Source organism: Protopterus annectens, chromosome 5.part0 (genome assembly GCF_019279795.1).
Source record: "Protopterus annectens isolate FY-2018-M chromosome 5.part0, PAN1.0, whole genome shotgun sequence".
NCBI classification, from domain to species: Eukaryota; Metazoa; Chordata; order Ceratodontiformes; family Protopteridae; genus Protopterus; species Protopterus annectens.
Window position 1 is genome coordinate 1017523590 of NC_056735.1, and position 24906 is coordinate 1017548495.

Consider the following 24906-nt stretch of genomic DNA (forward strand, 5'->3'; position numbering starts at 1 on the left):
TGTTGCAGTTTCAAAAAAGTTATTGGGTTGGAGACTAATATCCAGTCTATCCAGTCTATGAGTGAGTTGCTTTGGTTGCATTTGTTGGTAAAGGTGGGGTGCTGTATTAATTGATAGAAGCCAAAGAGAGAGTCATATTATTAGTGGGGAAATTTATGAAAAGTTTCAGCCAATCAATGTTAACATCTCCAAGGAATATAGTTTCATGACAGATGTTGCTTGACACCCAGGCCAGTATGTCTTCCAAAGTAGATATGTTGTTTCTTGGGGGAATGTATAGGGTGATAATACAGAGGTTTTTATGTTTATTTAGCTTAATGTTGGCAATAGCAAGTTCGACATTGTTAAATGTAGGAATGGACTTATTAAGGGGTGTAAGGGAAAAATGTGATGGATAGACTATATGGATGCCTCCAGATTTTTTTTTTGAGGCAGTCAGTCCTTAGCATGTTAAAACCAGGGGAACTTATTTCAGAGTTTTTGATGTGTGGTTTAAGCCATGCTTCTGTGATGACCAGTATATCAGGGGAGCATTGGGTAATCCAAGGATGAAATTGCGAGACTTTGTTACAGATACTGTATATATGTATAGAAAGACATTTGAGTTTATTAAGAATTGAAGTACTGTGTGTAGATTAAGGAAATGGGGAAGGTTTTAGCTCTGGGTTTGGGCGAATGTCACCAAATAGTAGTAGTTTGGATATCAGTAGGTGAAATAAGCTGGTTTTGGATGAATAATCATATGATATGAGTTTGGAATTTGGTGGTGGGATGGGCTGATTGAAAGTATGAAATTTGTGAAAGAGCAGTGGAGGGAGTTGACAGAATCTGGAAGAAATAGGAAGGGAGTAATGAACAAGGTGAGTATTTGGAGTGGAATGGGATACAGGAGAGAGAGACTGAGGGTCTGTTGGGTTATTGCAGGCTGAGAGAGAAAAAAAGAGTAGTAAGGAATATTGAGAGGAGGCTTAAGTACAAAATAGTCAGAATAGCTGGCAGAGTGCATAGTGGAGTATGATAAGGGAGTTAAAGTTAAAGAATGTAAGTATTTTGGGAGGTGAGGTGAGGGAAGGATTAAGGAGAGATAGTCTAGGAGGAATGGTGGAGTGCAGTATTATCTCAACTTGGCCGGTTAGCAACATTAATATCAAATTTACTGCCCTTTCTTACAATGTTGAAGTATATCCCTCTCACTTACATTGTTAGAGTGTCCATTTGTAAGTTATGTACATGAATAACAACTGGAGAAAGGATTACTTATTATTACCATCAATATGGACATTTTTCTTTTGAAAGTGTTTCCATGCAACATGGCGACACATCTGAATGCATTAACTGAGTACGTTGTTCCATTTATCCTCCCCTTGTAATTATCCCTGCACTGTTAACATTGCATTCTGTATAAATTAGCCCAATTTCACATACTCTGCATCTACATGATTACAGGCCACTTGCCTTTACTTCATATAAGCTGTCTATGCGTTCTCACATAATGCATTTACCTATAGACAAGTAGTTTTGTTTACATGTAGGGCCCATGTTCTCAGTACCATTTCATGGCCTCCAACACTGCTGTTGGCCATGTAACGGTGCTTGGAAATGTGTAAGTATAATGAGTAACATACATATTCAATGAGCACTGCTGCTCAGTGCTCTAAAGCACTGTAATCATGAAGGCTTTACATAAATCCTACACAATTGTTAATGAATTCCAGCAAATGTTGTCCATGAACACTTTGCCAGACACAAAATGCACAACAAATACAGTGCAACCAAATTTATAAAATGGAATTAAACACATAAAAAGTATACATGACATAAAACACATACACATGTTCATTTAAACAAATATGTGTCCGGAGCATCTAGTACTGTTCACCTGCCATATCATCAGACCAACTTAGGGCACATGTTGTACTGGTCAGCTGCATCACATGATAACCTTAGCATCAGCATCACCACCTTCTGCTCACTCTCAGTCAGTAACGATAAAATTGTCAGGGCAGTGTTTGATTCTACTTTCTTGTCTTATTATGCTAGGAAAGAAAATGTGGAAAACTTCTATTCCACAGAAACCATAATCTCGAAAACTCCCACCAAGCTGCCTACTTGGTTCCCTATTTCCCCCAATTTCTTTCTTTGCAATTTCCCCTAAGCAACCATTAACATATATTTTTAATAACAGAGACATGTGAACCTTAAAAAGTTTCAGCCCAACCTCATATAAGTGCACTCCTTCATCCCAATAGCACATAACATCTCTGTGACAAAAATCCCCATGCTCCAAAATCATGCAACCTAATGATCCGGCAACTCTGTCTACCCTGTGATTAATAAAATGTCTGGTCACCTAAATTGAAAACAGTTTAACTGCATCCTTCCATACCAACCTAGGAATAATAGCAGAGCAATAATAACCACCTTGGGGAACATTTGCAATGACAACAACAAATCTCACACAGTGAAAGACAGCTGCCTTCTTTTCAGAATAACTACCAAATATTCACCCCATGCTCAATAAACACATCTAAACCTGTCCCCTGAAACCTTAATTCATCTGTAATAGTCAACTGACACCACTGTAAACCTTTAGTTTCATGCCAAGCTCCTCCTAGGAATTGACATCAATACCCAACAAATGGCAACTAGGGTTAAAAGCAGCTTGCTTTGCCACCCAATATATACAAGAAACTACTAGTGACATTCCAGACACTGGCCTAAAACTAACAGCTTCTTATCACTTCCTGTAATACCCGGTATGCAAGCCCCCAAACATACTGGTGCAACAACCTATCCACATTCCTGCATACTTGCTGCCCTCTGCCCACCTGATTAGTCTTAGAACAGCTCAGGCAAACTAAAACCACATCCTGTATAATGCTCACATCCACCCATTCCAAGCTACCTAGCAATTTACTAACACGAAAAGATCTCGCATAAAGAAACACTGTCATAGTTGAACATAAATATAAATTCCTTCAGAGGAGAAACCATTTGCAATCCTTTTAACATCCTCATCAAGTACATACTTATTGAAGGATTTGTCATGTGACCATCCCCTTAGTCTTTACCATCCTTAAATATTCTAGCACCCTTTACTAATTACCTCCCCTTTGCTAATGATGGCTTTCTATTATTACTTGCCACAACAAATTAATTAAAAAATATATTCCTCCCCCTTCCCTTTCCTAATGTATATTCAATCTTATATGCACAAGCAAACTTTAAAATCCCATTAAACACATTATTATTAATTTCGGGCAGGTACTTAATGTCTGTCCAGGTGAAACCCTCTTTATATGTTGCTTGCTTACTTTTCTCTTATATTTAAAAGTGACAAGTGTTTCTTGTATATACAATAGATATTTTTCTAATTATTTTCAATTGTTAAAATGCAAAACAAAAGTGCAGGGGTCTCTTAAATATATTTCCTGTTCATTTTTCATAGTTTTTATTATTGCTTGAAATGATGAAATTGTGCTATTCTGCATTCATACTTTTAGACACCAGAGACAGATGGAATATTAAAATGTTATTTGCTATAATGCCATCTCAGAAAGACATGATTATGTTACCAAAGTTAAAAGGGCAACATCAGAGTTCTGGAAATGAGAAAATATTTATAGCTTCTTGATCTTCTATAATGTTTTTGCAGTTTTATTAACATTTCATTTTAAAGGTCAGTCAGGTGCAAATTGCAATCAGTTACATTATGACATTTTATAAGTCAAAAATTGTATATGTTAATAAAACTATTTTCAAAATAAAGACTTCAATAAGTGTCTAATTTCCTCTATTTTTTTCTATTCCTTTTTATTTGCTCTTGACAACTGTTTTATTAAAATAAAAGAATCCATATTGATGTATATGTCAGTTTTCATAAAATGTGTTTTAGTGAATACATATTGTATGCCACGGTATACAAATTAATTTTTGAGGGGACAACACTTTCATATTCAAAAGGGCAATAAATACCTAATATATATATATATATATATATATATATATATATATATATATATATATATATATATATATATTTATACACATATGTGTGTTAAAAAGGTTTCAAGTGAGCAAGCAGAAATACTATAACTTTCTGAACTGATGCAAGCTTATCCTATTACTTTTTGTCTAATATAAAGGTTATATCAGAATTCTAGTACATGTCATGCATCGTTAACTATTTATTTAGTGTACATGCTGTACAAGAAAATAATTATGAGAAAAGCAAAAACACAGGAAACCTTGACGGATAACAACTATATTTTTAATTACACTAGTGGTTTGGGTAACTGAAAAAAAAATCTGAATTTAATGAATTGCAGATAAAATTTAAATATTACTGGCTAATATTTATGCATAGAATGTTTATAAATGCAACTGAAAAGTATACGGGATTAAAGAAAATAATGACAGTTAATAACATATTTATTTGTCTTCACGTAAAATAAAATTGAGTGAAGTGTCTAATCTGATTGTATTTAATATCCAGAGACAGTATTACAGAAGACCAATACCTACACTTTTCTGCACTGTTGCAAAGAAAAGACTAGAATGGCAGTGGAAAATGTTTATTTCAGTCTCAGAGAGTTTCAATTTGCATATGTATTTATCATGGAATATAGTAGAAAAATAAATAGGCTGAATAAGAATTTACTTTCCAAAACATTGCATTTTGCTATACTCAAAATGGACTCATAAAAAAACAGTAAGAATTACTTTCTGAATAATGATTAAGATTTGACTGATGGTAGGAATTTCTTAGAGAACAGTTGTACAAAAAATAGCATAGATATTTTGTTATTTCATGGATGTAAAATGTAGGTAGTAGTATCAAGTTTTATGTACTTCTAGTCTGAATTGCAGAGGTACTCATAGTCATTATGCAGACATGTTATGGCTGTTTGTGCTGTCTTCAGATGAGCACAGCTTAGCAGCAATTCATAGAGGCCACTTATGCTATTGTGAGATATCAGTAAATAAGCTTCAGCAAGTTAAGTAATAAAGAAATGTAAATGAGATATGATGCAACTGGATCTATATCACCAAATCAAAAAGATTGAGGTACAGTGAAGACTGGAAAATTTTCCCTTTCCTCACTGTAGTGTGATCTCGGAGTTAGTATATATAGTTAGCAGGGAGTGTGGGGGGGCACAGCATTTTCAATGTTAAAGCTGTTCGCTTTTCAGTGGTTTCGATTTGGTGATATAGACCCAATGCAACTCAATGGATGTGCTAGTGCAGCATTGTATTGCTTGTTTGAAATTCATAGTGGAATTTTCCCAGTTTTCCACAGATACATTATATAAAACAAAGTCTTGCCAATCCTATCAACTTTGCAGTCCATAAAATGTTTTCACTTGCTGCTAGCCTTGCTATTGACAGGTGTGAGTTTCTTATCTTTTCTGAAATGAAGCTACTTGCATAACTCATTGTAACTTTGATAATGAAGAGATACTTGGCAGGTTTGGAGTAGACAACTCAAGGGTCTTTGTGGGTGTGTATGACTACAACAGGGGTACTGGAAGACTCTGCAGACTTTCTATCCCCGTGGACCGTGACATAAATGCTATGGGGACCTTACAGAGACAGGCTGGGTACATGTTGAGGATGTCAAAGGCTTCTGCCTTGAGGACACTGCAGCATTTCCTAAATGTACTCTTGGCACATTTATACTAGTACATTTCTATAGAGTGTCACCTCAGGACTGAGCCAGGATTATGTGTATCTTTTATTGGGTGGAACATTTCCATGAGGTACTCACTAAAATAGATTACACCCATGTTGCAATTAGGGTCCCTTCTGGTCCCTAGGGAGAGTGGCACCACAGTAGAAAGGGCTACCATTCCAACAATTGACAGGTAGCATTTGATGCATGGATGGTGAGTCACCAATGTCTCTGCCCAGCATCCTGGCAGTGCACATGATCGCCATATCTGCCACACTAGCTCACTCTACCACCTCTTCCTGCATGATAGGATGCTCAGTAGCAATTCTGTTCTTGTTGGTAAGTGGAAAAATATTATTTTTCATAATTTAAGTGGTTATTCATTGTAAAATTTATTGTTGAATAATAAAACAAATTTTCTTTGTTTTGCCTCCCCCTTTACTCTCCTGCCCCCCTTTCTTTCTCTTGCTATTTGCAAGTGATGCTGGATATCCACTGGAACCATGGCTCATGAAACCAGTGAGAAACTGAGTTGCATAAAAGACCTATAACATCCCTGACCCACACCTGTACTCTCATTGAGATGGTCTTTGGCCTCCTAAGGAGCCGTTTTAGGTGTGTGGATGAGTCTGGGGGTGGCCATCAGTACAATAAAACCACTGTGTGCAGGATGGTTGCTACACATTGCATTCTGCTTAACATGATCACATGACAGTGTGATGTTGAAGTAACCCATGCATATACTGAAAATCCTCATTTGGTATAATTAGTAAAAGTACTTATTTCAGTATTTGATGACTTCATGTATTCTATTTGAATGAAAATGTTTCATATTGCTTTTTTATTTTGCAATTTACTATCAGATTAAAGTATGTTGTTTGCTGTGATATTGTACGTCAGATTGTTTTATCATACATAAAGACTTTTGAGACAAAAAATATCATAATTTGTGCAGTGGTGAGGTTGAAGTGGCAGCAATGTTTGTTTAAATTGCATTTTACTAATTTTAATGTGTAATTTTATCATTACTATGTTACTGCCAGCTGTATGAATGTTAATGCAAAGAGCACTGATGTTAATGACTATAATGTAATGTTATGTCATACAGATTTCTTTGGACAGTTCCTTGACATTCTAATCAGTATTGTTACAAGGATGTAATGCATACAGTTATAAAGTGTCCAAACCTCCCATATTTTTTTTTGGCATGTGTTACTACCCTGAAATGTAATCCATTCATCAGTCTTTATGAAGGTGTAATTTTAAGTGAAAGAACTGTCAAAGTTAATTCACAGTAGTTCAAGATCAAATGAGTCATACACATCTCCTAAGGATATGATGGATGACAGTGGAAGTGATTTTTGAAGACAGGCTGTCATGTGAGCTGTATAGTGAGTTGGTTCGATGTGATCTAACTGATTCAGGTGACCTTTTAGACACACTAATCTGACAGAGCTTCATGAATGCGATCAGAAGTTCAAAGGAGAAGTTCTGGTAGGACTAGGTTAAACGGTCATGGCCTGCATGACATCTATTGTGATTCTCCTCCATGACTAGTTACATTTTACTTTCCTGAGAAACACTTGTAGTCTCATGTGATCTGCCCCATGTGTCTGCACAGTACCACATCCTCTTTCCCTTCCAAGTCTGACTCCTACTTGAGTCTGTTAAGTCCTAACAATTTGAGGTGACCACAGATGGTTGGTGTGCCATCATACTGTGCATTAGTGGGATCAAGGCATTATCCCTACACTTTGCTATTTCAAGGCAGTGCTGAAATCTTCATGCATACCCTGTAGGTCTCTGACCATTTCCAGCTGACTTTCCTTGTCAGTATTCTAAGCACTAACAATTTACAATTTATTTGCTGATGAGAAGCCACTGCCTTTCATGTTTCCTGGCGTAGATGTAAAAAACATTTGTGCTCAAGTCCCCTTTGTAAAGGTATCTCTGTGGACACTGTTACCTCTGAGTGCCTGCCATAATCATGTTCACATTGATTTGAAGATACTGGTGTAGATGTGCATGGTTGTATGCCATGTACAGGGATGGGTACATTGTCAGCATGTGCTTGAGTTTGTGATGCACTGACACTACCCGCAGTGTTACTAACATATTGTATGGTGTGAGGTCCTGCCATTAAAATTGGGGACTGTGTGCTACTTGCCTCAGGCATAACTGTTTTCATCATCATTTTCACCATCAGCCCTTCTGCTGTTGATATCCTCCAAATTCAGTGGTATGGTGGAACTGTTTGTTTCTGCTGCTGGGAAAACATATTTGAAAACATTATTCATAATGAAATAGCATACATTTTGATATGCTTATTAACAGGGTTCCAAGGTATGTAGTAATAGTATATATAGTAATAGTAATTGCCATCTGTTTAATACAGTCATTTGTTGTCAGCATGTAATTCTCTGTTTGAATATATGGCACTGTTCTTAACCAACTATCATGAGCAGAGTGTTTCTGATGGAGACGTTGGCAACAGTCGTCTCCACCACCTCTGATTATTCCATTGCCATCATCATCTGTGTCATACACATCCCCATGGATGGAGAGAAGGTATTCTTCATATAGTGTTAATTGGATAACTGCTGGCGGCTCCCACCTGACAATTAGTAGTGGCAATTGCATTCTGCCTCACCTTGCTTCTAGCACTTCCTACCCTATCATATGCCTCTTCTTATACTGTACAAATGTGTGGTTTCTGCCACCCACTACATTAATTTGGAGCACAACTTGATTCCTGGTTTTATTCCTCTCAGCTTCTTTGGGCCCCCTTTACCAAACAGATGTTTCCCATTTGTCCCAAATGCTGCCATAAGGATGCAGTTTTCCTCCTGGCTGAAGTTATCCTTTCTCTGTCTTGATCCCTTGTTCTGCTTCATTACTGCATATTAGAAAAAGAAAGAAAAAAGGGCCAGTCATAAACAACAGTCTTTTGGATGTAATCATCATTCAAACTGCACAACATTGACCAAGTATGCCTACAACCCTCCAAAAAAAAAAACTTAGGTGACACAACACCATAATTATATACATATAAAGTAGAGCTGAGGGAAATTACGCTGTATCATCATTTACATAAAAAAGCAAACATCTTTTTAACAGATTCATCCTTGCCCCACTCCATACCATTCTCATCTATTTATATTATTTTTTCGTTCATCAGTGATAATCAGAAATCCCCTAGTAAAGACACATGTATGTTGTGACAAGAAGACATCAGAGCCAGTGCAGTATTTTATAAATCAGTGACTACATTTCTACCATGTATGCTCACTTACTACATGACAACAAAGTAATGATTTTCCTAAGAGATCAGTAGTCATTTGCAATCCTGCTGTACTAGATTTTCACTTCCAAATGAAAGCTTCCCACCCATCACAAATACCAATCATAGCATGTGCATAATATTAGTGAAAGCAACATTTTCTTAATTTAACTCAGTGCTTCTGCCTATTTGTCAGTGGTTCTTATTAAATTGTAATATTTTTGTTAGTATTTTCTTACTTTAAGAAGTCTATGGTATCCTAAAACATTCGCTGCCTAACTTGATTTATGGCAAGTTAATATGGTAGTATTCAACTTTTCTGTCTTTTACATTTATGTCTATAAACTGCAGTAATATGTGAAAGTCTACCATGTCCTTTGGGTGTAAATAACTCTGGGATGCTCATGAACACAGATTCAGACAACTATGAACACACTATATACAGTGTCAGAGTTTGTACCCATCCATAACATGTTCATGTCTTCCCTACCATGCTGCAAAAATGTGCAGATATACTCAGTTATGCTGAAAATGTGAAAATATTCAGATAAAACAAAATGAAGTATTTTGCATTACACATAATAATACATAATAGTGTCCATCTAACATTCTCTGTCACATGTTGTCAAGTATACCCACAAAAAAGTATTAAAAATACTCATCAACCACATAAGTAGATGTATTTATGCAACACAGCCCCCCCCCCCAAAAAAAAAAAAGATATCATTGATGCTACAATGAAAGTATAACATTCAGGTGTTATACTGCCAAAAAATAGCTAAAAGAAGTTACAAAATCACTGGCAATTATAAGTATTACAGAACAGAAATGATTTATGTGTTTATTTTTTATGCATAACATAAATCAAATTAGACAGTGTACCTTAAAAAAACATATTTGTGACAAAGTATTTTTAGTTAAATCAAACTTCCCAATAATAATACCTGCTGGTTATCTGTTTTTGATGAAGGTAATATCACACCTCGTCATTTTAAAACCTTGAACCACAGTCCAGATCATACCTTCTTCATTCTGAAACTAGCACTTCTAATCATGGCAGCACCTGTTAAGGCATGAGGCCACACTCCATGCTGGTCAGATGAAGAGACCAAAATAATGGTCGACCTTCTGAAGGACTCCTGCCTGGATAAGCTTGAGGCATACACTAGACAATTTGATTGGAAAGAGATCAATATTTGACAGGAGTTGGGTGAACAACTGAAAATCCTGACAGGGATCACCCACTCTAGCCAGCAGTGCCATCACAAGTGCAACAACCTGAAAAAGCATAGGGTGGACCAGCTGACTAAGCATTTAGACCAGGTGAAAGCAAGAAGGCCAAAGATCTATAATATTATTTATTTAACTAACGTTTGTTTACTATGAAAGTCTGATTTGGAACAAAGCCAATTTTTAGTGGAGGCCTGGGGAGAAACTTTCCAGATGCATATCTTTGTAATGTGGGAGGAAACCAGAGCACCCAGAGGAAACCCACATGAACACAGGAAGGACATGCAGACTTCACACAAAAGGTACACCAGCCGAGTCTCAAACCAGGGAACTCTTGTGAGGTGACAGTAAAACCGCTGCCCCTCTGCACCATCCATAATAATAAGTATAAAACTATAAAATAATAGTAAGTATAAAACTATTATTATTGTTTTTATGAGGTGGGTGAGAGAAGGTTTAACATAGCTAAACCATATAACAACATTACATAATTTAAAGTATGGGAGGAAATATGTGAACCAGCAGAAATGTATCTATGAAGTTATTATAATAACTGAAAATAAAGCATGCATATATCTGTCTACAAGAACTGCATCAGCATAGAAGTATGTAATGCTTGTGTATGACTGGGTGGACATATAGAAATTAACGATATGTATGAGTAAAATAATAATTGTCATATATAAGTCTGAAAAAGACAGGTATAAATCTGCATAAGTACTCTAACAACTACTTGTTCATGTCTTTAGACAGAAAAAAAGTTCATTTTTTCATACTTTCCTTTCATATTGCATTGCATTAGTAGTAATTACATTTCATATTAGCCAGGAATTATTCCATACTATTTTAATTGTATAAGAAAGTCCTTTCTTTTCAGAATTGTAAATGCACATACAAGATGGCTGAAGTCAGTCAGGGAACGCATCCTAGTCTGACTGGAGGTTGGGTGAAGGGTGCTTGGGGTCGCTTTACTGTGCAGTGATTGTCTAGCACATACTTGCAGTATGAGACATCAGACAGTATTATGCTTTTGAGCAACTACATAGGCAAGCAAATAATGCAATGAATGCAGTGACTTAGAAAAAATAATAGTAAAGTTATATGAAAATGGCAAAAAAATATGAAATACAGGTGAACAAGAACTGTCTTGTTTCTTCTCTAAACAACTGTGGCAGAGGTCTACTATCCCAGGAGACACCAGAAGCAGCAGCAGCTGGAGAGGTTCACTGAGTCCCTGGGGTAAGTATGAATACATTAGTAGGTAGTACTTCTATGACTAACTAAAATATATATGGATATACTTTAAATAATCAAATTACCACTTTGTTGAATTGGAGAAGATCGAGACCACATTGCCAAAAACTTAATTCAATGAACTCCTGGAACATTGCAGTCTACCACCGGGAAACTAACCACTTGGCCACCAATAACCAAAATACAAACCTAAGCAAATTAAACCCACCAAAATGGGAGGATTCACTCCCAACACCCCCACATCTCCCTAACTAATTTCAGTATGCAAGTACATAAACCTATGCCATTAAATTTTATAAACAAATTACTGATAGATATTAGTACCTGAAGGAATAGATGGCATTCAGTATATTACTGCAAGCAAGTTTGATATAAGTGCAATTTTCATGTTCATCATTGTTTTTATAAATAGTAAGTATTTATGGCAGATGTTCTTAATTCAGTATTAGAAATAAATGCATATAAGGCAAAAATGTGATTATTAGGTTTGTGTAGTAGAGTACTACATATGATCCCACCATAACATGATGTTAAACACTGTCCTGCCAACTAAGCATAAGTACTTCCCATAACATTTTATCTCAATGTCTGCATAAGCACATCCCATACACTTTCAAATAAAAGTATAAATAAACACTCCCCACACATTCTTCATTTTAGTTCAATAAAGATTTATAAAAATAGAAATGTTTTAAATTTAGAAATTTAAGGTTGTATAACATGATTTTGTATTGAGTGTATTTTTGCTTTTGTCTCCACCTCCACCACCTTTTTCTCTGCTTTCATTATTTTATTTATGCATTGCTTTCTCATTTATTATTTTATTTTATTTCTCTCCTGTTTATGCTTATTTTTCTAGAACTTCAAAATTCCTTGAAGTGACCCAAGCTTTTAACTTCCAGGTTAGGGATCTCTCTCTCTCTCACTCTCTCTCTGCCCACATAGTGATGTCCTCAGAGGGTCCAGGTGGTGGCACCAATTTTGCAGGTACCCCAGCATGGCAGCCTGGAAGGTCTCACAGAACTGGAGCTTTAGAACTTGGTTGAGGATGTGATGGAAGAGGTAGTTTTTTTTGAGCATTCAGCCAGTTGAGGCTTCATTGCCACATGTAGAAGATACACCATCCTAGCTGGTGCCGACCAACGCACCAACACAGGATCCTACCTTCTCAGCATTGGGGTTCTCCACTATCCCACTATCTGGCAGTGGAAATGTTTCTAGCTGTGTGGACTGGGACTTCTACAGGTGCTCCAGCCTTTCTTCCATTATCTTTTCTCCTACACCCTCTTACATATTTCCCATCCATGCTACCCTCTTATGTAGACATTTGAAAAAACAAGATGTCTATACCCAACAAAAAGCATCATTGCTCCTCCTCGACCACTTCTGCTAGTACAACTCTCTTGATGTTTTTCCTTGTGTTCCCCTCTTTACTGTGTCTCCCCTTTTTTCAGTCTTTGCTATCACTCCCTTTTTATTTTTTAATGAAACTGAGAGGGTATCCACATAATGATACCCCCATATATGTTTTCAATGAGAACTTTGTTGTGCAATAGTATGTGGTCACTACCTCCACTCTTGACCCCAATATTGCAGGAGCTCTGTCATAAGGCCCAGCTCCCAAAGTTTTCAGTGAGAACTTTGTCACTGTGCAATAGCCTTTGGCCACTACATCCAGTTCGTAAACTTTTACTGCATAAATTCTACCATAAGGTCCAAATCCTTTGATTTTTAAATGAGATCCTCGTCATTGTGCAATATAAGCAAGTTGAATATGAAGAAACTGCTATGTATTAACTTTAGTCAAATATAAGCCTGCCTTATGCTGGAAAATGGCTGTGATATTCCTCTCAAAGGAGTAGCCTTTGTACTCTGTGGACCACTTATGAAGTCGGCCACTGTCATTTCTCTTGAACAATACATTACACTGTATATGTGTTAGAAAAATCTATACATGCTGCTTAGAAAATATATTTACAATGTATGCTGCTTAGAAAATATATTTACAATGTATGCTGCTTGGGAAAATGTGTATTCAAACATTCAAACACATATAAGTTGTGTGGTCAAATATATAGAGAAATGTGTGCTTTAGTTAGGAATAAATGTACTTAAATCCATAATAGAGAACAAAGTTTGAAAAGTAGTATATAATGCATTTAATTCTGTCTTACTAGAATAATAGTAGAAATAAACTTGCATATTATTGCTTGAAGCACAAGCTGCAGTGTAATCAGAAATTTGGCCTTGGCAGCGTGCAAGCACAGCCTGGCTCATGTCTTTCAAGTAAAGATTATTTTGCAAAGTTAGAAAATAATAAATCTGTTCGCATGTGTATCTTCTGCCTGCTTCCACCAGAAGAATAGCCTTGTGCGCACTATCAGAGATAGTGCCCAGCTGGTGAACAAGAAAGACAAAGAGAGGCATTAAAGAAGACATACATCTATTGTATTGAACTAATCTAAGAGCCTTGAATTGGCTACATCCTCAGGAGGTCACCGTGACTGACCAGGTGCTTGCAAGGCTGTAACATTCTCATGGGAAAAAGACTTTTTGAAAAACACAACCTCAGCACTTTTCCATAAGTTACTATGATGTAAAGACCCTGTCACTGACCACGCCAGTGAGGTGGGCAAAACTGATAATGACATGTATAAAAATGGTGTCCTCTGTGAATAAACTAGACAAAATTCTGTACAAGTTTGTGTATGGTTTTGCCTCCTAATGTACATTAGGCGTTAGATACTTGAGTTCTCCTGCATTATTGTTTGTTATTGATTGACATTGTTTTGAATAACTCAATGATTTTTACAGTCTGACTCTAACAAATTTATTTAACATTTTGGTCCTAATCGTGCGAATTCCCTTGGTAAGCTGCAGGTCACAGAGTGCATGAGTGCTAATAAATCTGCAGGAGAAGCTGCGAAAAAATGGTTCTTCTTAAAGTGAAAAGACCTCCGACTGAATTGTTGTGTGTAAAGAGGCTGTCCACTTTCTGATCTGTGGCTGAAAAGCGGAAGACTGGGCCCCAAGGAAAAACAGTAAGAGCAGGAGGCTCAGGTAAGAAGAATTTCCCTCTTTGTCTTTGTTTTAGATCAGGGACCAGGTTACACTGTGCTATTGCTAAGGTTTGTGATAGCAGGGAGAGAGAGTCAAGTATTGTATCTTGAGTCATAGATCAGGGAATAACAAAGCAAAGTAAACAGTCATTCTAGACACTACTGTGGATATGGGAAATAAGATACCACGTGGTACAAGAGAAGGGTTACGTAACAGTCTTTTTAAGACATGGGAAATCAGTGCACTAAGAGATCACGAGATCCGCCCCTAACGGATAATGTAAAGCATATGCAATTGCAGTAAGCAGATAATGTGAGATATTTTGCAAAATGTGTTAACAACTATGAATTTGATAGTAAACTAGATAAACTTTCACTAGTTAAACTCCTTAAACAAGCTTTAATCTGATGCAGGGCGTCAGGCAAAAGAAAAACAGCACCAACTAGGCATACCTCAAGCACATAGGTGGATTGAGGAAGCAAATGTAAAAGAAAAAACAGAAGCTTAAAAATTCTGAAACATTTTTAGACAACAGAGTGAAAGGTCTAACAGACAGAATCTCTGAAAAATGAAAACTTAGAGCAGACTGGACTTGCATTAATTAATGCATACAACAGGGAAATGAGACAGTAGATGGATATTATGCTAGATTATTAAAATGCTTAAAACAGCAATTAAAAAAATATATACATTTTAAAGGTTGCATTGCCTCTGTTAGTAGTTTTATTACAAGGCATATGATAAATCACTGAACAAGCAGGCTGCAAGCCTTACTTGAGTATGCTAGGCGTGCTGAAAGACACCTTAATAGTAAAAAGAAAAAAAGGCACAAGTCTTCACTGCTGAAGACGGGCTGAAAGTATTTGTATTACAGTCAGGTAAAAGGGCATCTAGCTAGGGACTATAAACAAAATAAGAAAGCAATGACAGAAGATAAAGGAGATGTGGACTGACTATATGATAGTGATAATAACCAAAAATCATCAGGAAAGGTTAATAAACAAAAAGAAAATGTGAATGTAGTAGGGAATAGAGGAAGTACAAACAGATGTAGAGAATAAAAATGAAAATAAAATTTTAGATTTAGCATTGTTGAGCCTGGAGCTCTACCTAGCAAATACAAAACCAGAAGTAACACTTCTGGTGGAGGGAAGAAAGGTCAAATTCCTGTGTGACTCAGGAGCGTCACGGACTTTGATACACCCCTCCAAGTTACCAAAACATTCTAAATCACCTGATTATATATTAGTAAAAGCAGCAAATGGACAGCTATACAGGGAACCACTTTCCCATAATATAGCAATAACTGACCCTGTTTCAGGTATGACTCAGAAAAGTAAAATTGTAGTTTCTGCAAAATATCCAGTAAACTTACTGGGAAAAGACCTTGTGCAGATATTTGGCATAGCAGTAGTTCCTACCATGCAGGGTATGGAAGCACAAAGACAAATGAATGCTCTTGTGGTGTGATCAGAGGGTGAAGCCTATTATTGGTACAGCCAGGACCTAGTTATGATTGGTCCAGGGCAGTAACCAAAGAACTGATAAACGTAGCCATCAGTAAGGTACCCTCCCTTGACACTGATCAGCAGCACTTGTTACATTGTACTCCATACTACTGTAGCACACCAGGACCTAATAAAATATAAGTAAAAATCCTGCTGACAAATTAATATTACAAACTTTATGCTGGGATACTGAGGGAAACAGTGTAGTAAGCTGTTCATTACCTCAGGAGTTCATGAGATTGTATAAGTCCAATAGACTGCCACATGTCAGCTTGACAAAAAACAAAAGTGTTAAATGGGCAGACTTAGAAAAAAGGTAACAAAATGGGAAAACAGACTGATTTAAAATGTCAGGACAAGGGATATAAAAACAAAACTGAATTGGTTGACACAGACACATACAGCTGTACACTTGCAATCTAGTAAGGACAGCTGATTAGCATTTTTATTAAAAGAAAAAGGAGGCCTTGTGTAAAATTCCAACAACTCTGTGGTCAACAGGCAAGTGAAATGTAGGGCTTATTCAAGCAGCAGGACCAGTTACAATTACCCCAAAGTCAGCTTTTAGACCACAGAAAAACAATACATTTTGGAAAAGAATGCAAAAGTAAAAATTAAGCCTATAATAAGCAGCATTACTCAAAAAGGAGTACTGGTAGAATCTCCTGATTCACCATGTGATACACCCTATTTCCTGTTAAAAAAGCAAACGGGGAATGGCAGATGGTACAAGATTTATAAGCTGTAAATAATGCAGTAATACCTAAAGCACCCACGGTGCCAGACCCACATACCTTGTTAAATGATTTAAAGCCACAACAGAAGTATTTTACTGTGGTAGATATAAGCAATGCTTTCTTTTCAATACCTATACATCCTAATAGTCAATATTGGTTTGCATTTACATTTCAGGGTAAAAGGTATACATATACTCGACTACCACAGGGATATTGTGAGAGCCCAATAATATTTGCACAAAAAATGGCTAGCAACCTGGCAGGGTCTACCCCACCAGAAAGTAGTCAAATTTTACTTTATGTAAATGACATCTTGCTAGCAGCACCCAGCAACAGTGCAGGGTGAATACAGTAGCATTGTTAAAATTTTTATTAATACAAGGACACAAAGTAAACAAAAGTAAGTTACAACTTTGGGAAAAAAACACAGGTTAAATACCTGGGATATGTGATATTCAATAAAGATAAAATACTAGATAAGGAAAGAAAAAAGGGAAAAACAGCAATTTTGCAAGCACCCAAACCAACAACTAAAAAAGAAATGATGTCTTTTCTTAGGTACAACTAATTTTGTTGGAACTGGGTACCAAATTATTTTACAATGGAAAACAAAAGCAGAAATGGCTTTCTGCAGGTTGAAGCAGTTAATAGCTTCTTCATTAGTTTTAAGACTTCCAAGTTATCACAAACGTTTTTTTAGACCATAGATTGTAAGCAATGGTACATGACATCAGTATTAAAGCAACAACATGGGGATAAGCAATGCCCCATAGCTTACTATTCATCACAGTTAGACCCAGTGGTGCAATCTTTGCCTCACTGTGTACAAGCAGTAGTTGCAGCAGCAATGGCAGTACAGGCTTCAGCCTCAATGGTGTTATTCCACCCTCTCACATTGAGAATGCCTCATGCAGTTGCAATAATTCTGCCACAAGAAAAAGTTGCATACCTTTCTCCTGCTAGACATCTTTCATGTATGACCATACTGCTGAGTCAACCTCATATAAACAGTTAGCTTTACCTAGACAAGATCTTACAGATATGCCCTTGGATAATGCTGAGGTGACATATTACGTGAATGGCTCATGCAGAAGGGGTCCTACAGGGAAAAATCTGGTGGGGTATGCAGTAGTTACAGACACTAAAAATTTAGAAGCACAAACTTTGCCACACAACTTGTATGCTCAAGCAGCAGAACTGGTAATTTTGACAGGAGCATGTATTTTAGTAAAAGGCAAAAAGTAAACATATATACTGATGGTCAGTAGGCTGTGTCTGCAGTGCATGTGGTTGCACAATAATAAAGAAGATAGAGGGATGAGTACATCCAGTGAAAACCTATTAATCATGCAATTTATTTTGGAGCTATTAGAATCTATTCAGTTGCCTACCAAAGTAGCTATTTGTAAATGTGTAGCTCATACAAAACAACAGGATAAGATTTCAAAAGGTAATGCACGAGCTGATGCAGCTGCAAAGCAAGCAGCCTCAGACTCAGAAACTTTATTTTTTTTAATGAAAAATTACAGCCCTTTGAGATTTTAGATTTAGACATGTTAAAAACAATGCAAATGCTTACTACAACAGCAGAAAAACAAAACTGGGTAAAACAAGGTGCAATTTTTAAGAATGGACTGTACATTTCCAAAGGAAAAAAACAATATTACCGTCTAATTTATTTAGAGATGCAGCTTTGTTGAGCCATGGGCAGAGCCATGTCTCAACAGGGGGGATGGTACAGTTAGTAAATAAAATATTCCAAACATATGGATACATAAATTATACAATAAAATTTTGTGCAGCTTGTCATACTTGTAACAAGCACCATGCACAAGGAGCATTTAAAAACAAGCAAGGGAGTTTCCCTACACCACCATATCCATTCCATACTATTTGTATGGACTCCATAGAGTTGAATAAATGTGAAGGAAAGAAATACTGTTTAGTGATCATAGATATGTTTTCAAAATGGGTAGAAGCTTTTCCAACCAGGAATCTGAATGCAGCAACAGTGGCAAAGGCCCTAGTAAAGGAAATAATTCCTAGATTTGGCATACGGAAAGAATCTATACTGGCAATGGGACACATTTTGTCAATCAGACAATTCAACAACTTGGGAGATTTTTGGGATTTCCTTAAGGAATCACTGTGCTTACCACCCACAGTCAGCAGGACTGGTGGAGAGGTACAATGGGATTTAAAAAAAACAAGTTAAGAAAGTTAATGAGTGAGACTCAAAAGAATTGGATTTGCTGTTTACCTCTAGCATTGCTGAGCATGAAAACAGTAACAAATGTAAAGGGTTTGATCCCCTTTAAAGTAGTATTTGGAAGGGCATATTATGTGCCTCAGTAAAAAGCTCTCATGCCTGCAGAGCTGGAGGCTGACAGTTCACTAGCTAATTATATAAAGAAACTGCTTATAAATAAATCTGTTTTGCAGTTTAACTCTTTTTCAGACAAAAGAACTTTCAGCTGAATAAAAACTTTGTGACTAATACACAAGGGCAAAATGGCCAAGAGTAAAGAAAACAAAAAAGCAGAGCAACCCAAGAACTATAGCATAATTATTTTAACTGTGCATTTGTTAACTATAAGTGTGACAATTTTTCTCTTATTGTGGTTTTTCCCTGCACTCAACCACACAAGTGAAAGTGAGAAGACGTGATGAACTGTTTATAGACTGGCATCCAAACTTTAACACGTACCTGGCCATGAAGCAAGTGTATACAGAAACTATGCACATTTCAAATTGCTGAGTTTGTACAGCTATACCAACAACATATAATAGACTTTAACGTCCTCTGTCCCTCTGGGGATAAAATGAGACTTTGGAAAGTTTTTTTATACAGAAACTGTGAGATCACAGGACAAAATTGCTTTATTTTTACCTGTTCACACAAAAGGAGTTGTATGTTTCTACAAAGTAATACCCTCCAGGTGGGCTGGAGTAATGGTAATATAACAATGTCTTATAAATGTTACATTAAAGTCAAAAGTGGGGTACTGTTTGTAATACTAACCATGATTCATATCTGAGTTCAATGAAAACTACATTAAATGCAGTATGTGACAATCCAGTCTTAACTAAGCAATTGTCTATTAAGAATAGAAAAATGTTTCATGCAGGGATAACACGTATCAGTACCAAAGTAATGATTTTATTTGTGGGAAAAAGGCATATAAATGGTTACCTGAGAATTGGTCCGGCAGTTGTTTTTTGGGTTATCTGGTTTCAGCAATAAGACATACTGCAGAATTACCTTTGGGTAAGATACGAAACGTAAGGAAAACAGCTCGAGAATCTGAAGGTCCAGTGAAAAAAACCTGTGACAAAATCGAATGGCTCTTTACTTCACCCTAGCGGCAAGAGGTGGTAAAAATGCTGTGCGTACATTCCAGACAACCAACATAAAATCAATGACCACCTAGAGGTAATTCAGCAAGTATCAGCAATGACTAAACCAGACCCAAACCCACTGACGAACTTTTTCCAGAATCTGTTTGGGGGGGGGGGTGGGGTTCCATCCTATTAAACATTTAATTTTTGTGGGTATACTCCTAATAGGAGCATGTGTTTACTGTGAAATTCCCTGCATGAAAAGATTAATCAAAAATCTGTTGATATATCTGTTACTGAAACTTTTTACCAAAGTGTTGAAATTAAAAGATTAATTTCAAATGATGCTTTTTCTGAAAACCAATGACTAACTTAACTGAAAGTCCTTGAAAGGAAAAGGCTGAGGAATGAAATAATATTGTTTATGTTTCAAATAGAATAAAATGCATTAACAGGAGGGAGAATGTTAGAAAAATCTATACATGCTGCTTAGAAAATATATTTACAATGTATGCTGCTTAGAAAATATATTTACAATGTATGCTGCTTGGGAAAATGTGTATTCAAACATTCAAACACATATAAGTTGTGTGGTCAAATATATAGAGAAATGTGTGCTTTAGTTAGGAATAAATGTACTTAAATCCATAATAGAGAACAAAGTTTGAAAAGTAGTATATAATGCATTTAATTCTGTCTTACTAGAATAATAGTAGAAATAAACTTGCATATTATTGCTTGAAGCACAAGCTGCAGTGTAATCAGAAATTTGGCCTTGGCAGCGTGCAAGCACAGCCTGGCTCATGTCTTTCAAGTAAAGATTATTTTGCAAAGTTAGAAAATAATAAATCTGTTTGCATGTGTATCTTCTGCCTGCTTCCACCAGAAGAATAGCCTTGTGCGCACTATCAGAGATAGTGCCCAGCTGGTGAACAAGAAAGACAAAGAGGCAGTAAAGAAGACATACATCTATTGTAGTTGAACTAATCTAAGAGCCTTGAATTGGCTACATCCTCAGGAGGTCATCGTGACTGACCAGGTGCTTGCAAGGCTGTAACATTCTCATGGGAAAAAGACTTTTTGAAAAACACAACCTCAGCACTTTTCCATAAGTTACTATGATGTAAAGACCCTGTCACTGACCACGCCAGTGAGGTGGGCAAAACTGATAATGACATGTATAAAAATGGTGTCCTCTGTGAATAAACTAGACAAAATTCTGTACAAGTTTGTGTATGGTTTTTTGCCTCCTAATGTACATTAGAGCGTTAGATACTTGAGTTCTCCTGCATTATTGTTTGTTATTGATTGACATTGTTTTTGAATAACTCAATGATTTTTACAGTCTGACTCTAACAAATTTATTTAACAATATGCCAGTTATTTTGTCTCCCTAACTTCCTGATACTATCATATAAACACTGCTGTTTGTATTTTCCTATTTACCAGCTTCCATCCATCATTTAGCACCATTCCCAACAATGTTACTCCCTCACGTACTGTTTTGCATTATATCCATTCATAATCAGACCCCTCCCCAACAGTACTGATGTATTATTCCATATTTCAGCTTCTACTTTCCCAAAATAAACCAACATTACTTTCTAGCTTAACTACACCCTCATACGCTAGCCTTTTAAAATCCCTTATTTCTCACATTTCAGAAAAATAACAGAAGTTACCAGGAACACCTATCTTTCTTCATATAAAAAAATTCCTCCCTTCTTTCCTTCCTTCCTTCCAAACCTATCTTCCTTCATATAAAATACTTCCTTCCTTCCTACCTACCTATTATTAGCTTTCAGACTCCACCATCACTAAATATCTACTGACCTGCAACTTTTTATTTCCTTCTTCATCCCTACTTCCGCACTACCTGCCATCAATAAAATATAGATGCTTTTTTTACTTAATTGTGCTACTCCTCAGCTTAGCCTCTCTTCTCTTCCTCCTACTGTGCCATGTGTCATCCTCCCATGACTTAGTAATACTTCTCAACACCTCTCCAACTCTGTCCCAACTACCTATCCATACTTCCTCCATGAACTCTCCCCGCATTGCAACAAACCTATTTAGTGATGCCCTTCATCTTTACTCCAAGAACAATCTGTCCAGGTTTAACCCAGAAATGTTCATTACTACTCCATTATCTATTAACTGGAGCATCCTAAAGAATCCTCCCCTTAGACGATGCTGTAAAGTAATTCAATACACCTTTCCTAAATATCCAAAATAGCCATGCGTCTTTTGGAAGGAAGAGACGAAAAACAAATAATGCAATTTGGCTATCCAAAAGGAGTAGAATGCTAACTCAGGATAGAGAAAAAGTATGGAAAGAATGGTAAAAATATAACATTTCACAATATTTTGAAAACTTCAATATGTTTCACAATCTCACAAAAAAGTGAATAAATGAAGACAAAAAAATTACTATCGCAAATTTCAGAACAATAGTAAACAGAACCGTAAAAATTCAGGTCAGCTATTAAAGAAATCTCATATTCCCAGCCAGAAACTCAATCCTAACTCCTCTTCCAATAATTCACCCCTCAAAACTGCAATAGAATTCAACTCTTATGTCATAGATACTATAGCATCCCTAACCAAGGATTCCCTAGCATCTAATCCCAAACCTGCCTAAAAGCCATACATCATTACATCCACTTTCACCTTCAAACCTGTGCTCACATCCTATATAAAACTAGTCTTAAACAAACTCAAACCAAGCTTCACTTCAGCTTACAACCTTCAACTGAGTTCCTTAAAACAACAGCCAGTATCATTGGCTATCCTGTCTCAATCATTATCAATATGTCAGTCCAGGAATCCCACATTCCCTCTCACTGGAAAAAAATCACACATTATCCCTCAACACAAATGAAGGAATTTGACAGACATTACTGACTTTAAACCAAGAGCAATAATAACTCCCCTCAAAACACTTGAAAAATGTATACAAACACACTTGTTAAACTGTCTAGTGCAGGAAGCGTTCCTATCACCACCCCCCCACAACATGGCTTCCAATTGTCCCATAGTGCTAACACTTCACTTCTAACTTTTACAGATATTTTCAAATATTGTCAGTAAAGCTAGAGATAATGGCAAACTAGTCTCCTGCTTATTTCTAGACTTGTCTAAATCCTTCAACACAGTTTGTTATAGCAAACGTCTATTTCAAATGGCCTCACTAAGCCTATCTCAGCCCACCTTTCTGTGAGTCAAGAACATCTGTGTAATGGGTATCAATCAGTAAAATGGTACTCCACTATCTTTCCATACCTCCCAGTCACAACCACTGTATCCTTGGTTCTCTTCGCTTTCACATTCTCACTAACACATCCACACAATAGGCCTTCCTAATACAATACACAGATGTCTCTGCACCCGTATACATATCTGACAACCTGGAACATCTCAAAAAAATTACTGTGGAAGCATTAATAGCCACTGAAACATGTCTTTGTAACTTACAACTCATGCTCAACTTCCCTTCCAAACAATACTTATTTTTTCTCAAATCCGTCTCCTATGAAAAAAACAAAATGTAAAATCCTCTGTCTTAATAATACTACCACTGAAGTCACTTCCTGTATTAGACAATTAGGGGTGATAGCGGATGATAATTTTAAATTTGATTTGCATATACAAAGTTGCATAAAAAATTCACCAAAAACTAGAGATGCTTTACACAACCAAAAGCATTCTCACCAACGCAACTAAAACCACACTTACCACTACTTACCACCTGCCCTTACTACTTAATGGTGCTGCCATTTTTACTAACCTCTAGGTATCACAAAAAGCAAAACTTGACTAATACTATAATAAAGTAACTACATTTTCAGCAAATTCCCCTTTCGTAATTCCCCACTGTATAGTACTAAAAAGCCTAAATTAGATAAACCTACCTCCATCTAATAACACATACACAGCTTCTTACAACCTATAACAATATCCAGCATCAATCTGCTTGTTCAGCACTAAATAATATTCAACAGAATTATGTTCCCAATCGGTCATTATGATCCAGTGACCAAAACTCTTGTCTGTCCACAAACTTATCAAATCTGCTGTGCATGGTCTGTGCTCATACCATGCTGCTAAGACCTGGAACACCCTACCTGTATCCGTCAGGCCAATACCCTCCATGCTGTCCTTTAAAATCACTCTAAAAGACTTTCTAGGCAAAATCTGGAACTGTTCTTGTTCATCTCTAGGATAAATTATATCCTTATATATGACTAAGTACCTAGTCACACCTTACACATCCTTACTCTCCATTCTTAACTCACTTCCCTACCTAAACTAATTTCTCTCCCCTGACATTCTTTCTAAGCATGCTGTGACCCTGTTTATTTTTCCTTTCAGTTCATATTGTAGTTCCTTTTTGTATTATACTAACTTATATTTAATTTCTTTATAAACTGGCTAAAAATTCTCAACTATTAAATTGTCATATAAGTTATATATGTTCTCAACCAATGCTTTCACATTATGTCTAATTTGGTATAATTATTTAAACTGTAGATATTTTTCCCTATTATTTTTGAAGACTGTAAAATTGCTGTTAAAATGTTTTTTTTAAATATCTTGAAGCTTTTCTCCCAGTGCCATTGTTGAAAATGAGCACCTGCTCAGTTGGAGTCTCCAGTAAAATATCAGTATTAAAGCTGTGCAGTTCACAGTTTGCCTCAGGTATTTTAAACCTGACTGTACATTTCTGCATCTATCCCTATATATGAATACATGCAAAGTACTACGAGGTAATACAAAGCTTATGTTTTTTGCATATTCCTTCATATTTATTTTATATACTTTATGCTT